Source organism: Oryx dammah, unplaced genomic scaffold (genome assembly GCF_014754425.2).
Source record: "Oryx dammah isolate SB20612 unplaced genomic scaffold, SCBI_Odam_1.1 HiC_scaffold_28, whole genome shotgun sequence".
NCBI classification, from domain to species: domain Eukaryota; kingdom Metazoa; phylum Chordata; class Mammalia; order Artiodactyla; family Bovidae; genus Oryx; species Oryx dammah.
This window is the reverse complement of record NW_024070212.1, coordinates 85,623,086-85,640,550: the sequence shown is the minus strand read 5'-3', so window position 1 is coordinate 85,640,550 and position 17,465 is coordinate 85,623,086.

The following is a 17,465-nucleotide window of genomic DNA, read 5'->3' as shown; positions in this document are numbered from 1 at the left end:
TATGTGCATAAAGATCACTAGGGAGTGTGTCAAATGTAGACTCCCTGGTGTCATCTCAAAGATTCTATTTTTCACTTGGCTTCATCAGGTCTTAGTTGCGGCGTGTGGGCTCTCCCTTGCAGCACGCAGGTTTCTCTCTAGTTGTGATGTGTACGTAGGCTCTGGAATGTACAGGCTCAGTTGCTTCATGGCAAGTGGTATCCTAGTTCCCCTACCAAGGGTTAAACCTGCATCCTCTACATTGCAAGGCAGATTCTTCACCACTGTACCACCAGGGAAATCCCCATCCCAGACGATTTTGATTTTATGTTTTGAGTGAGGCTCGGGAATTAGCACCTTCAACCAGATTCCCAAGTTATCTGAAGTTAGTTGTCACAGACAGTAAATTGTCTGAATTGAACTCCTAACAAATGGGCCTGTACCCACCTTCTAAATCTGTAGCACACAGGGCAAGATCTGGCTCAAACTATCATACCCCATTTTACAGACAAGCAAACTAAGGTTCAATCGGTTACATCATGTCTCCAAAATCTCCCAGCCATGAATTGGGGAAGCTAGACTTAGAACACGGGAGAAGGCGATGGCACCCTACTCCAGTACTCTTGCCTGGAAAATCCCATGGACAGAGGAGCCTGGTGGGCTGCAGTCCATGGGGTCGCTACTAGTCGGACATGACTGAGCGACTTCCCTTTCACTTTTCAGTTTCGTGCATTGGAGAAGGAAATGGCAAGCCACTCCAGTGTTCTTGCCTGGAGAATCCCAGGGACGGGGGAGCGTGGTGGGCTGCCTTCTGTGGGGTCGCACAGAGTCGGACACGACTGACGCGACTTAGCAGACTTAGAACACAGGTCTGACCGATTCCCAGGGTCCCGAGCTCTTCCCATAGTGCCAAGCAAGGCGGTGATACAGATTGTCTCGGTGTTCTCTGTGTAGGTTGTGTACTTCCCAGCAGGTGTGCTAGATGATTGACCAGGGTGTGGGAAGAGCATATTGGAACTTCTATTCATATTTGTTTTAATATACTTTATTTTCATATGTTTATGATATAAATTTAAGTATAAACATACATGTATATAATGAATATACAAATAAATATTCATTTATGGGGTACTTGCCCCAAAATACCTTACCAATGGGGTGCACAGTCAAAACCTTGGGAGGTCACTGGTTTAATTGTCTTTCATCTATAATCTTAACAGAGATGCCCAAGCTCATGCACCTTAAAAAACACTGCCCATGGCATGTGACACACCTTGCTGAGACTTCTCAGGGGGCAGCGAGAGAGATGGATGAGCATAATTACTGCAGGAGGATTAAACACCACTGCTTAGAATTTCTAGGAACGGCACATTCGTCTTCTTGTCTACCCAAGACTGATTGTAATGTACTGGGCTTGCTGGGACCACCTTCATCTGCAACATAAGCAGAGACTGTTCAGCCCTGTGTTTCCTGGAGGGAAAAGCAAGCAGCTCTCTTCAGGGGAGAGGGGAGAGGCACAAGAGCAAGACTGCTGCTGCTGCTGCTGCTAAGTCGCTTCAGTCATGTCCGACTCTGTGCGACCCCATAGATGGCAGCCCACCAGGCTCCCCCGTCCCTGGGATTCTCCAGGCAAGAACACTGGAGTGGCTTGCCATTTCCTTCTCCAATGCATGAAAGTGAAAAGTGAAAGGGAAGTCGTTCAGTTGTGTCCGACTCTTAGCGACCCCATGGACTGCAGCCTACCAGGCTCCTCCATCCATGGGATTTTCCAGGCAAGAGTACTGGAGTAGGGTGCCATTGCCTTCTCCCAAGAACAAGGCTAGGTTTCAGCAAAGAAATGACTCCTCTGATGACTCAAGGTAATATGGAAAGGCAAAATAATGGTAAGAAGAGCTAATATCTCCATAGTGCTTGCCAGGCATATACACTGAATTATTACCATGACCCTGTTGAGTCAATGCTATGGTTAGCATCATTTTACAGATAAGAAACCTGGGACACAGTCAGATTAATTATTTTACCTAAGGTTAGAGAGCTAATTTGAACCCAAGGTAGTCTGGGTCCAGAGTAAAACAGGTGTAATAAGACCCTGCTTAGAAGGAAGAGGAGGTTCTAGAATAGGTTTTTCAAGGCCTGAGCATGATGGAGAAGCTTTGTTGTCGAAATTAAGCTTCAGGAAGGTGCTGCCTCTTTTAGAGACTGGCCGGGAGAGAAAGCAAGGAAGTTGGCCTGAGGTCACTGAAATGGCAGAAGCAGAGCTAAAGCATACAGTTCTGTACATCATGCCTGCACAAAGGAGGGGGGGCATCCGAGGGCAGAGTGGAAGCTAAAATCTGGCACACTTGCACTCCGCTTGCCAACCTGGGGTCTTGGTGTCACCCTGAGTCAGCAAAGAAGGGGCAGATTTTCCTCATTTGTCTTCCTAGAGGGACCCTTTTCTCATTGGTCCCAGAGATTGGGAGGTGGGGGTGGGGGGTGAGCCTCTGCATAAAGGGATGGTACGGGCACCCGGTGGCCATGGATTAAAGGTCTCACTCACCATGTGACTCCACATTACGACTCAAAAATATTCGGGAAAACTACAAATATGATGTGCTAAGAAATACTCGATTGCCAATGGAAGCCTGCAAAGTGTGGAGTTCTGCGCTCTTGTTGGCATATGTCAGTTTCAAGACTAACAGAAGAGCACAGGCAGAGAGAGAACCAGGAAATAGATGAAGTCAGGAGTTCCAGAAGGTCTGGGGAAGGCACTAAATTCACACAAGTTATAAGACTGGTATGTCTGAGCCACGTGTATCTCAACCTCTGAGAAGAGGGCTTCTGGGTTACTGTAGGGGTATTTGTATGGCTGTCCTCTATAGACTATTGGGACCTAAACTGTCTGTTGACATCAAAGTTTAGAATGAAAAGAGCCGAACACAAGGAAACCGAGGCTCAGAGGAATTATTACACCTGTTTTACTCTGGACCCAGACTACCTTGGGTTCAAATTAGCTCTCTAACCTTAGGTAAAATAATTAATCTGACTGTGTCCCAGGTTTCTTATCTGTAAAATGATGCTAACCATAGCATTGACTCAACAGGGTCATGGTAATAATTCAGTGTATATGCCTGGCAAGCACTATGGAGATATTAGCTCTTCTTACCATTATTTTGCCTTCTAAGATTTCCTGAAGTGAAGTGAAGTTGCTCAGTCATGTCCAACTCTTTGTGACCCCATGGATACCAGGCTCCTCTGTCCATGGGATTTTCTAGGCAAGAGTACTGGAGTGGGTAGCCATTTCCTTCTCCAGGGAACTTCCCAACCCAGGGATGGGATCCAGGTCTCCCACACTGTAGACAGACGCTTTACCATCTGAGCCACCAGGGAAGTCACAAGATTTCCTGGGATCTCATTTAATCCCCACCACTATCTTCGAGCTGGGCAAGGAAGTACCTGGTCTCCTCATTTTAAGTTCAGGACACTATAGCTTCAGGATGGGGAAATGAGGGGCTGGGGCATCAGGGAATTTGCCATCAGGGACACTAAAAGACAGTTTTGACACTGGTGTATATATAGGTCTTTGATGAGTACAGATGGCATTGAGAATTCAGAAAATTCATCCTTCCTCATTATAAACATTGCACTAAGACATGGCAATAACAAGCGACTAATACATTCTCATTAGTCCAAGAAAGTCTGTTTTTTCAAGAATTCTCTCTACACAAAGGAAGACAGTGGTCATGACGTGCCAAAGGAAGACTCCATGAGCCCTAATGAGGCCCTGATCCAGGAATTAGAGCTTGAAGAGAGAGAGAGGCAAGAGGAGGTGGAGGAAAGTGGAGGACAAACAGGGGGAACCTGAACTAGGTCTGACCTAGAAAACCACTCATGTACTTTTCCTTTCCAGTGGGGGGAATCAATCAAAGCTGCTGCTGCTGCTAAGTCACTTCAGTCGTGTCCGACTCTGTGTGATCCCATAGATGGCAGCCCACCAGGCTCTGCCGTCCCTGGGATTCTCCAGGCAAGAACACTGGAGTGGGTTGCCATTTCCTTCTCCAATGCATGAAAGTAAAAAGTGAAAGTGAAGTCGCTCAGTTGTGTCCGACCCTCAGTTGGAGGCTTCCAGGCTCCTCCATCCTTGGGATTTTCCAGGCAAGAGTACTGGAGCGGGTGCCATTGCCTTCTCCGCAATCAAAGCTAGAAATCCCAAATTTTTAATGTTATCTATGTGCCAAGCATCGTGTTCATAGTCTATATGCATTATGTCATTTAATCTTCACCAACAGCTAAGTGAAACAGGTAATATTATTGGCTTCTCTAAAATAAAGAAGTCGACGATTAGAGAAACTGCTAAAAATCTTGCAGTCAAACAACTATTGGGTAAGTGTGTCAGACTTCAGGCTTAGGTAGGGTCCCATGGCAAAGCAACAGGCTCTTAAGCCAAACTGCCTGTGTTCAAGCCTGGACTCAGCCATTTTCTAGCTGCATAGCCCAGAGAAAACTGCTTAATGTTTCTGAGTCTCCACACGCTCATCTGTAAAGTGAGATAATGATAGTAGAGAGTACTTCATAGTGCTATTAAATTTGTATACATAAAATGCTTACAGTATAAAGTGACTACAGAAAAATAAAAAGTAAACATTAACCGTTATTATTTTTACTACTTTTTTTTGGTTTTTGGATTTGTTTGTTTTGGCCACACCGTGTGACATGTGGGATCTTACTTCCCCAACTAGGGATTAAATTTACACCTCCTGCAGAGGAAGCACGAAGTCTTAACTACTGGACATCCAGGGAAGTCCCTATTTTTATATAACATTTTTTCTTAATTATTGCTTCTATCCTTACCCTGGAGGGCTTTGGTGTCACCCCGTTCTGATTTAGAACTCTCATCTTACCGGCTCCAGTTTCTTAATTATTGTACCAGGAATGTTGCCCGTTTCTGCTCCCCACCTTTACCTTGTTCTGTTGTTATTAGTGAGGAAGAATCCTACAAATTATATTTACAAGGATTCCTTGCTAACTGGCTCTCAGCTGAATTTATCCAATAAGAAGTACAGGCTAGAGACAGGAAGAGGTGGCCCTACCTCCTCCAGGACTCCAACTCTCACTCGACATCTTCACCCTCTGAGGTCCCATCTCCCTGCAAGCAGCCTCCATCCATCCTGAGTTCCACTTCCAGCTGGATGGTCCTTACTCTGGGCTCTGAGAACTGCACCTCCTCCCTTTTCAGCCTAAGATTAATAACTATTTCCTGCTATTGCTAATCTCTGGGTTGCTTCACTTGGCGCCATTTGGCTTTTCAGTTTGCCCAACACTTTTTAACCAGTTCATCATATTGAGTTACTGTCTATTGATGAGCTGCTCAAACCCTGGCTAACATAAATACAGTTTATGGAGATGAGCAGAACAGGTAAGAACAAAATCAGGCCTGATCCTAAAAAGATTCGCAGAACAAGGACTCAGGCTCTCCAGAGGCCAATGCAGAAACCCATCATGCCTGAAACCCCACAGTCCAAGCCAGAGCAAGGTGACATGATGCCTATGCATGGAATGTAGATGAACTCGCTTATGAAGGCAAGTTCGTACTCAAATCCCTGGGAAGGACTGCGCTTTCAGGTAGAGATCAAGAGGTTTGGTGTAGAAGGAAAGAGAGAACGAGGAAAGGTCTGAGAGACTCTGGAAGGTTGGGTGTTAACAATATTTTGGTTAATTTAATTACACCGTAGGAGAGCCTTAGGAGAACTCATAATTTAAAGGAACTCTGTGGGGAGTCTTTTTGTTCTGCAAAGAATTATCCCCGTAATTTATTTGCTTTTGTTTGGATTTTCATATATTGGACTTGTTTATTTATTTATTTATATCCAGAAACAATAGGGCCCAACTCAGCTGGGGACAAGCAGTTGCTTTGAATTAGGCACTGTTTGGAATAAACCACAATCAGTTTAGTAAAATTTTGATTATATTAGCCTTGCAAATAGGCTTGCCCAGGGTGAGTAGCAGTGTATTCTGGATACGTAAGGGGAAAAAATGAAATTATGATTCCAGTACACCTTAGGGCTGCAATTGATGCTTTTGAACTGTGGTGTTGGAGGAGACTCTTGAGAGTCCCTTGGACTGCAAGGAGATCCAACCAGTCCATCCTAAAGGAGATCAGTCCTGGGTGTTCTTTGGGAGGACTGATGCTAAAGCTGAAACTCCAATACTTTGGCCACCTCATGCGAAGGGTTGACTCATTGGAAAAGACTCTGATGCTAGGAGGGATTGGGGGCAGGATGAGAAGGGGATGACAGAGGATGAGATGGCTGGATGGCATCACCAACTCGATGGAAATGAGTTTGAGTGAACTCCGGGAGTTGGTGATGGACAGGGAGGCCTGGTGTGCTGCGATTCATGGGGTCGCAAAGAGTCGGGCGCGACTGAGCGACTGAATTGAACTGAACTGAACTGAACTGAACTGAACTAGGGCTGGAAGGACCCTAGAGCTGTCAGAAATAATCTTAAATACCTGGTCCTCATAGCCCTGTTTGAAACATCTTAGCCAAGCGTGTGCCAAGTGTGTAGCTTTGAATGTCATCATCCATCTAATGGTAATTTGTACTCACTGGACATGGTTTTACCTGCTGGGACCGTGGGAAACAAATTTGCTCCCCAAGACTTGCTTTATTTTTAGATATCTTTGCTCTTAAAATGAAAATTTCTCATTTCTTCAGCCATTCCTCCTGTGACACTTCTTCCAGGCAGAGGACTGGCTAATGAGTTACAGTATACATACTAGGTGGGATAATATGTATCACTAAAATAACCCTTCTGAAGGAGGGAGGGAAACCTTTAATGCTCAAAAACAAGAGGAGATTACAAAACTGGAAGGAAGCCATTTCCATATTGCTGAACACTTAGACTCAGATGAGCTTTTGTGTTTTCTAATTGTAAAAATAATTTGGCAATAGTACAAAACACTTAGAATATAGAAAAAAAGATCTCCACATTCACAAATGACAGTAGATGCCCAATGTTGCTCTATGGATAAACTCTTAGAATCATTAGAAAAAGATCAAAATGAGAGACACCAGGACTCCATCTGACTTACTGCATCTCTGAGGATGAAATCTGAGATCCTGTGTTTTCCACTGACTCGCAGGGGGCTCTGATGTGCAGATAACGTGGGGTCACTGCTTTTTTAATCACACAATAATCATCTCTATATTCCCTTCCAGTCTTTTTTCCACATGCATTGTTGTTGTTGTTCAGTTATTAAGTTGTGTCCAACTTTCTGTGACCCCATGGACTGCAACACACCAGCCTTCCCTGTCCTTCACTATCTCCCAGACTTTGCTCAAACTCATGTCCACTGAGTCCAGATGCTATCTAACCATCTCCTCCATGCATATGTTTATGCAACTGTGCTCAACTTTGCACAAAAATATTTGTAAGTAACTTTGAAAAGTTAGTGTTCTTTGAACTGAAATGCCTGCTCAATGTAAAAATATAGGGAAGTTAGAAGAAAAAGTATCCTGTCATCATAGAACCTTAGACAACCACCATTAACATTTTGATGTAAGATTCTTACCTTTTTTCTAGGCATCATTTTTATTTGATTTGTTTTCATCGGGATGATTGAGCTGCACATGCGATACTAGAATTTATATTTTTCTGAACATTATGAGAGCATGATTTTTTCCATGCTATTACAAACTTTTCATAATATTTAACCACAGCTCTATTGTTGGCCATCATTATACTTATAAATAATTTTATGACAAAAGTCTCTGTGTGTAAAGCACTTGCTATTGGACTATTCTCCTACAATACATGCCAAGAAATAAAGTTATTGGATAGAAGCATATGAATATTTAGAACCTGTTTTTGTTTTTTTTTTTTTTTTTTCAAAAAATATCAAATCATCACGATTACCTCAAAAGTCCTATCAAGTAGGTCAGCTCATTGCCTCAGCACCTCTGTTTACAAAATACTTAATTCTAGCCTAAAAACCTAAAACTGAGTCTGCAAGGGAAAACATCTCAGTGATGCAAAGAATTCCTTGAACAAGCTACATAGCAATCTCATTGTATGGCTGAATCTGAGCTGACATGCTGGGGGAAGCCACATAATGAGGATCTTTCTAGATTTCTAGAGCTGGGTAGGGAAGGTCTGCAAAAGGAGCAGCTTTGCGGTGGTGCTGTCCCTGTGGAGGGAAAAACCACCCCTCCTGGGTGCCTGAACATGGTCGGGGCTTACCTGTGTGGATAATGGGGAAACGAGGAGCTGGCTCTTTGACAGAGCAAAGAACTCCGAGTGAGTGCTCGTTATTGGAGGGCTCGGATTCTCCTGGAGAAATAATGAGTGCCACCAGCACTCAGTGGATTCCTCAAGGACCCTTCAGGAGCCCACAAGCTGGGCTTGATTAGGCTAATTTAACAACAGCAGTCTAGCAGGGGGAGACGCGCAGAGGAAAGGGGTATCAGGAAGGGGCAAAGGGAAGTTTTGAAGGGGATGTTGAAATATAAAGAAATAGTCCATTTAAAATACCTGACCTCTAATACAGTGTGCTAAATTGCTAAAGCATCTTCCCTTCTAAGAACGAGGCCTATAATCTCAGGACATTAGGAGCTGGTGGACAGAGGCTGTTTGTGCTCCTTCCTGCTTCTCCTCGGTCCACCTCTGACACAACTGTGCCTCAGGTATGTGGTGGGTTTCCGGCACACTGACAGCTTCCCATCTCAAGTCCCTGCATCTCACTGCTCCCCTGCCCATTGGTTTCTCAGCATCTAGTGAGGTCTGCTTGGCTGCACAACTGGGAGGGAGTGAACTCCCCAGAAACAACCTTCACCCCATGGGGAATGAGGACAATGGAACAATACCCCCAGCTTCCAGCCCATCTCTTGAGACAGTTCTGAAGTACATCCTACAGGGTTTCTTGAAATGTCTCCAGTGGGATTGGGCCCACCTTGTCCACTGAAGCAACCTATCATTAATGCATATATTATTAACTTACTTCTCTTCCCTGCCACTCTTGCCCTACTCCCTCATCTGTGCTTCCCAAGTGTGTGCTAAATCACTTTAGTTGTGTCCAGCTCTTTCTAACCCCATAGACTGTAGCCTGACAGGCTCTTCTGTCCATGGGATTCTCCAGGCAAGAATACGAAAAAATCCCTTTTCCAGGGGATTTTCCCAACCCAGGCATCGAACCCATATTTCTTATGTCTTCTGCACTGGCAGGTGGATCCTTTACCACTGAGCCACCAGGGAACCCTAAGACCACTCCCAAATAAACTACCTAAGCCAAGCCCCTGTCTGAGAGCCAACCTGTGGGAGAACTAAACTAAGAGAGTAACAATTTTTATACTCTTTTAGCAGATTAGAACGGAGAAGGCAATGGCACCCCACTCCAGGACTCTTGCCTGGAAAATTCCATGGATGGAGGAGGCCGGTGGGCTGCAGTCCATGGGGTGACGAGGAGTCGGACACTACTGAGCGACTTCACTTCCACTTTTCACTTTCATGCATTGGAGAAGGAAGTGGCAACCCACTCCAGTGTTTTTGCCTGGAGAATCCCAGGGACGGGGAAGCCTGGTGGGCTGCCATCTATGGGGTCGCACCGAGTCGGACATGACTGAAGCGACTTAGCAGCAGCAGCAGCAGATTAGAATATTGAGTTTCCAAGGGTCCCAGTGACTTTTACAAGTTCCCCAGCTGCCATGTGGCAACATCAGAACCAGAATCTCACTGTCCAACTAGTATTCTCTCTACAAGGTAGTTTATTTTCCAAACCAAATAATAACTATATATTGAGTACCTGTTAGACACTAGGTGCCCCAAGTCAGTGAAAGAGAAAGAGACAATTATTTAAGGCAATATCTCATTAATAGCAATCATCTAGTTCAATTCCATTATTTACTGATCAGAATTTATTTAAGGTCTGGGGGTTGTTGTTTAGTTACTAAGTCATGTCTGACTTTTGCAAACCCATGGACTGCAGTCTGCCAAGCTTCTCTGTCCATGGGATTTCTCAGGCAAGAATACTAGAGTGGGTTGCCATTTCCTTTTCCAGGGAATCTTCCTGACCCAGGGATCAAACTTGTGTCTTCTGCACTGAAGGTAGGATCTTTACCACTGAGCCACCAGGAAAGCCCATTTAGGTCCCACATGCCATGCCAAGCACTTTGCCAGGTACTGGGAGCCTAAAGATGAATGAAGCCTGGCCCCTGCCCTTGAAAAAGTTAGAATCTAATGGTGGGGGGTGGGGGCAGGGGAGCTAGACACAGACACTTTTCAATATACAGTGGTAACTGAGAACATAGCACAGGATGATACAGGAGCAGAAAGGAATGATACTGAACTCAGGCTGGCAGGTGGTGTGGGGAATAAGTATTGGATAAAATGTTTCTTGAATGAGATTCATTAATTAATGCATGCAACTAGCATTCCCTGAGTTGCTACTACATTCCAGGTGGCATGCTAGGAGTTTGGATTACACTGGTGAATCAAACAGCTGCAGTCACTGCTTCAGGCCAGAGTTGAGCCTTGGAAGATGCCTAAGAGCTAGCCAGAAAGAGAGGACTGGGGAAAGGCCTTCCAGATGGTATCAGCATAACCAGGAAAACATGAAGCAGCATTGAGCAGGGAGGTATTTTTGCTGTGTGTGTGTGTGTGTGTGTGTGTGTGTGTGTTGGGTGGAGGTGAATGTGAGAACAGCATTGTTGAAGTATAAATAAGAGGAGAGAAGGCCAAGAAATGAGTTTCAGGGCTGGCCAGGAACTGTGTCAGGGTGGAACCTAGACAAACGTCACTATAGGAACACGAGGGAAGGAAGGTGGTGTTAATTCCACAGGGAATGGAGTAGAACATCAGAGAGAGCTTCAAAGAGGCATCAGCATTTGAGATAGGCTTTAAAAAATTGAAGGGATTTAGTGCCATATAGAAGGAGAAAGGGAAACTCTAAGAAGATTTGGCTTATTCTACAGAACAAATCCTGTTCCTTGTGCATACAGAATGACAATCCAGCAAAATGTTCTTTCAGAAAACACATTCCTCCAGGGTGAGATTCAGGATGGCATCTCTTGTTGTGCAGAGCCCAACCTACACAGCTAAAAATAGTGTCTGGGAAGGCCTGACCTCACAAGGGATCTCCCTCAGTCTTTTAACCAAGTGTACAAAACACATCCAATTAGACATTCATTCATGTGAAGAACTAGCTGTTCTTCAAAAAGCCTTTTTAAATGCAAATATGTTGGATGGAGGGGAAGCTAAGACACATGACATCAAAACAGTGACTGGGTCAAATGGAGGCCTCAGTTCAGGTCAGTTCAGCCACTCAGTTGTGTCCAACTCTTTGTGACCCCATGAATCACAGCACGCCAGGCCTCCCTGTCCATCACCAACGGGATCCTGGAGTTCACTCAGACTCACGTCCATCAAGTTAGTAATGCCATCCAGCCATCTCGAGACCCCAGATTATTTCCTAATGTTCTCCTCTCTCCTCCTTCCACAACTGATGTACTTGACTGCTACTGCCTTCCGTCAAAACACACAGTGCCTAGAATGCATCTGAGTCTCAAGTAGGAAGGATTTAAGCAGACACACTCACCATCTAGCCACCCTGATAACCGTGAAGGATTCCCTATTTTGGATGCCTGGGTTTCAGGTTGCTGTGAGTACATGTCATCAAATTACTGCTTTCTGGGCTCAGAAACCCACTGATTAGTCCTGGACCTGTTACCACTTTGCCAACCTTCCATGCAGACATCTCTAGCTCACTTGGCTGTGGGTCTTGGCCCAGGGAAATATCCTCTTTTACTACCTATAGCTGGACAAGGACCTAATTCCTAAAATGAGTCCCAGCCACTCCCCACATTTGGGGGTCTACCTGGTCAAACCCCAGCTAGAAAGGCAGAGTTTATTCCCTCATTTATTTCACTATAACTTACTGAGTACTTGCTGTGTACACAGCCTCAAAGATGGCCTCAGGGGTCAGGTGAGTGAATGAGTAATTGCCGAGCAGTGTGAGGTGGGAGGAACTGGAACTGAACTGAAGACGGCTGACAATAGGAAAAGGTTTAGGCTTAGATCCTCTTTGAGCATTAGTTTTCTCAACTGTGAAATGGAGATATTTTTTTCTTTGTGGGGTTGCTGTTGGGATTTGAGATAATGTTGTATAAAGCATGATGTAGACAAAGATGCTCCATACACAATGGATCTTGCATTGTTCCCAGCCAGCATAAGACTGTCGAAAGGCCTATTTCGACTATACACACTTCACTCTGGGGACCTGAAATGTTTGGTGTAGTATATTACCTCTTCCATTTAGTGTTTGCATTCTAATAGAGCAGCTCTTCCCAAATGTATCACTACAAATGTTTTACAGGTGTGCCCAAAGAGTGAGTCTCTCCTTCCTGTGGGAGACTGGAAAGGGTGGGGGGTTTAAAGACTGGAGACTGGGGGCCTTAAGCCTTCTTCCCAACCCTTTCTTGTTTTTTATAAATAAGGAATCTAAGGCACAAGCAGATACACTAATTTGTCCTGGGTTATGTAACTACTTGGGCTTCCCACGTGGTGCTAGTGGTAAAGAACCCATCCACCGATGAAGAGACATAAGAGACCTAGGTTCAATCCCTGGGTGGGGAAGATCCCCTGGAGCAGGGCAGGGCAACCCACTCCAGTATTCTTGCCTTCAGTATACCATGGTCAGAGGAGCCTGGTAGGCTACAGGCCATGGAGTTGCAAAGCGTTGGATCTGACTGAAGTGCCTGAGTACACACATGTAGCTACTAAGTGAAGTGAAGTGAAGTCGCTCAGTCGTGTCCGACTCTTTTGTGACCTCGTGGACTGTAGCCCACCAGGCTCCTCCGTCCATGGGATTCTCCAGGCAAGAATACTGGAGTGGGGTGCCATTTCCTTCTCCATTTCCTTCTACTAAGACTGTGGCATATATCCACACCCAGGTCTTCAGGTATGAGTCTACTCTTCCTCACATTCCCTTGCTGCTTTCCTTATTCTAGGCAGGTTCATTTATTAATGCTGGAATGGGGGTGAAGTGAATATTACCCCAAAGTGGGCTTCTTTCCCAGTGATTATAAAGATGCAGGAATTGACCCAGGAGCACTAAGGACTGCTTCAGTATCTGTGCTAAGCATCTTCATAAATCTGTGTGCAGGTGGACAGGAGCAGAGCTGGAACTGCCTGGAGAGGTAACATATTTCAAAGGTACCAGCTCAGCAAAAGAGGGGGAAGGAAAGATCACACTGGAGACTAACAAAGAGAGCAGGATTTTGGATCAGCGGACAGCTGGAGAAATGCACATCTTGATAATTCCTATCCATCTCTTGCTTAATTATTTCCAATATCTGGATTTCAAAAATAATGTGCTTCCCCTATAGCTCCCACCAAGCACAATTTTGATCAAGGCAAACAGTCAAATGACTACTTGGGTTGATCAGTATCAGTCTATTCACACAAAGAATCCAAAGAGAATAAGGCATAGAACAGGAGTCGGATGTGTGGTGTCTAATTTCAGATTCTGCCTTGCAGAAAGAACTGTTCCCTCAATGAACATCTATTTATCCATATTTAAATTAAAGATGGATAGCAATAAAAAAAAGTTTGCTTTCTTACAATTTGATATAGAACAGTATTCAGAATAAAGCTGGAATATAATGGATGCTCCCCTTCATGGATCACAGCCTTGCTATGGTGAAGGGGCTTGCATAACTCAGTGAAGCTATGAGCCATGCAGTGCAGGGCCACCCAAGATGACTGGGTCATAGTAAAGAGCTCTGACAATGTATTCCCCTCAAGGAGGAAATGGCAACCCACTACAGAATTCTTGCTGTAAGACCCATATGAACAGTATAAAAAGGCAAAATGATATGACACTTTAAGATAACTCCCCCAAGTTGCAAGGTGCCCAATATGCTACTGGGAAAGAGCAGACAGCAATTACTAATAGCTCCAGAAAGAATGAAGCAGCTGGACCAAAGTGGAAATAATGCTCACTTATGGATGTATCTGGTGGTGAAAGTACCATGCTGTAAAGAACAATATTGCAGAGGAACCTGGAGTGTTAGGCCCATGAATCAAAGTAAATTGGATGTGGTCAAACAGAAGATGGCAAGAGTGAATATTGACATCTTAAAATCAGTGAACTAAAATGAATGGGAATGGGCAAATTTAATCTGGATGACCAGAAAAGTTGGCTTAAAGCTCAGCAATCAGAAAACGAAGATCATGGCATCTGGTCCCATCACTTCATGGGAAATAGATGGGGAAACAGTGTCAGATTTTATCTTGGGGGGCTCCAAAATCACTGCAGATGGTGACTGCAGCCATGAAATTAAAAGATGCTTACTCCTTGGAAGAAAAGTTATGACTAACCTAGATAGCATATTCAAAAGCAGAGACATTACTATGCCGACTAAGGTCCGTCTAGTCAAGGCTATGGTTTTTCCAGTGGTCATGTATGGATGTGAGAGTTGGACTGTGAAGAAATCTGAGTGCCAAAGAATTGATGCTTTTGAACTGTGGTGTTGGAGAAGACTCTTGAGAGTCCCCTGGACTGCAAGGAGATCCAACCAGTCCATTCTGAAGGAGATCAGCCCTGGGTGTTCTTTGGAAGGAATGATGCAAAAGCTGAAACTCCAGTACTTTGGCCACCTCATGCGAAGAGTTGACTCATTGGAAAAGACTCTGATGCTGGGAGGGATTGGGGGCAGGAGGAAAAGGGGACGACAGAGGATGAGATGGCTGGATGGCATCACCGACTTGATGGACATGAGTTTGAGTGAACTCCAGGAGATGGTGATGGACAGGGAGGCCTGACGTGCTGCGATTCATGGGGTCGCAAAGAGTCGGACATGACTGAGTGACTGAGCTGAACTGAACTGAATATATCTACTACTGTGGGCAAGAATCCCTTAGAAGAAATGGAGTAACCCCTCACAGTCAACAAAAGTGTCCAAAATGCAGTACCTGGGTGCAATCTCAAAAATGACTGAATGATCTTGGTTTGTTTCCAGGGCAAGCCATTTGGCATCACAAATCTAATGTGCTCCAACCACTGATGCTGAAGAGACTGAAGTTGGACAGTTTTATGAAGACCTGCAACACCTTCTAGAACTAACACCCAAAAAAAGATGTCCTTTTCATCATACGGAATTGGAATGCAAAATTAGGAAATCAAGAGATACCTGGAATAACAAGCAAGTTTTGCCTTAGAGTACAAAATGAAGCAGGGCAAAGGCTAACAGAACACACTGGTCATAGCAAACATCCTTTTCCAATGACACAAGAGATGACTCTACACATGGACATCAGCAAATGGTCGATACTGAAATCAGACTGATTATTTTCTTTGCAGCCAAAGATGGAGAAGCTCTATACAGTCAGCAAAAACAAGACCTGGAGCTGACTGTGGCTCAGATCATGAGCTCCTTATTGCAAAATTCAGGCCGAAATTGAAGGAAGTATGGAAAATCACTAGGCCATTCAGGTATGACCCAAATCAAACCCATTATGATTATGAAGTGGGGGTGATGAATAGGTTCAAGGGATTAGATTTGGCAGACAGAGTGCCTGAAGAACTATGGACAGAGGTTTGTAACATTGTACAGGATGCAGTGACCAAAATCATCCCCAAGAGAAAGAAATGCTAGAAGGCAAAGTAGTGATCTGAGCTGAGGAAAGAGGAGAAGCAAAAGGCAAGAGAGAAAAAGCAAGATGTACCCAACTGAATGCAGAGTTCTAGAGAATAGCAAGGAAAGATAAGAAGGCCTTAAATGAACAGTGCAAAGAAATAGAGGAAAATAATAGAGTGGGACAGTCTAGAGGCTTCTTCAAGAAAATTGGAGATATTAAGGGAACATTTCATGCAAGGATGGCAGGATAAAAAACAGAAATGATAAAGACCTAACAGAAGCAGAAGAGATTAAGAAGAGGTGGCAAAAATACACAGAAGAACTACAAAAAGAAGTCTTAAAGACCCAGATAACCACCATGATGTGGTCACTCACCTAGAACTGGACATCCTGGAATGTGAAGTCAAGTGGGCCATAGGAAGCATTCAGTCAGTTAAGTCAAGTCACTCAGTCGTGTCCGACTCTTTGTGACCCCACGGACCGCAGCACGCCAGGCCTCCCTGTCCATCATCAACTCCCGGAGTTTACCCAAACTCTTGTCCATTGATTTGGTGATGCCATCCAACCATCTCATCCTCTGTTGTTCCTTCTCCTCCTGCCCTCAATCTTTCCCAGCATCAGAGTCTTTTTAAATGAGCTAGCTCTTTGCATCAGGTGGCTAAAGTATTGGAGTTTCAGCTTCTACATCAGTCCTTCCAATGAACACTCAGGACTGATCTCCTTTAGGATGGACTGCATTACTATAAGCAAACCTAGTGGAGGTAATGGAATTCCAGGGGAGCTATTTAAAATCCTAAAAGATGCTGCTGCTAAACTGCTGCACTGCATATGTCAGTAAATCTGGAAAACTCCGCAGTCAGTGGCCACAGGACTGGAAAAGGTGTTTTCATTCTAATCTCAAAGAAGAACAATGCCAAAGAACGTTCAAACTACCACACAGTTGTGCTCATTTCACATGCTAGGAAAGTTATGCCCAAAACCCTTTAAGCTAGGCTTCAGCAGTAGGTGAACTGAGAGGTTCTAGATGTACAATCTGGGTTTACAAAAGGCAGAAGAACCAGAGATCAAAATTGCCAACATTCATTGGATCATGGAGAAAGCAAGGGAGTTTCAAAAAGCATCTACTTCTGTTTCATTGACCATATTAAAGTCTTTGACTGTGTGGATCAAAACAAACTGGAAAATTCTTAAGGAGATGGAAGTACCAGACCACCTTGCCTGTCTCCTGAGAAACCTTTATGCAGGTCAAGAAGCAACAGCTAGAACCAGACATGGAAAAACTGACTGGTTCAAAATTGGAAAAGGAGTATTGTCACTCTACTTATTTAACTTATACACAGAATACATCATATAAATGACAGGCTGGATGAATTATGAGCTGGAATCAAGATTGCCTGGAGAAATATCAACAACCTCAGATGTGCAAATGATAGCATTCTGAAGGCAGAAAGTGAAAAGTAACTAAAGAGCCTCTTGATGGGGTAAAAGAGGAGAATGAAAAAGCTGGTTTGAAATTCAACATTTAAAAAAAAAAAAAAAACTAAGATCAATGGCATCTGGTCCCATCACTTCATACTCACAAACAGAAGGGGGAAAGGTGGAAGCAGCGACAGATTTTATTTTCTTGAACTTCAGAATCACTGCAGACAGTGACTTCAGCCATGAAATTAAAAGACACTTTCCCCTTGGAAAGAAAGATATGACAAACCTAGACAAAGTATTAAAAACAGAGACATCACTTTGCTGACGAAGTTGCATATAGTCAAAGCTATAGTTTTTCCAGCAGTCACATACAGATGGGAGAGTTGGACCCTAAAGAAGGCTAAGCACAAACGAATTGATGCTTTCAAACTGTGGTGCTGCAGAAGACTCTTG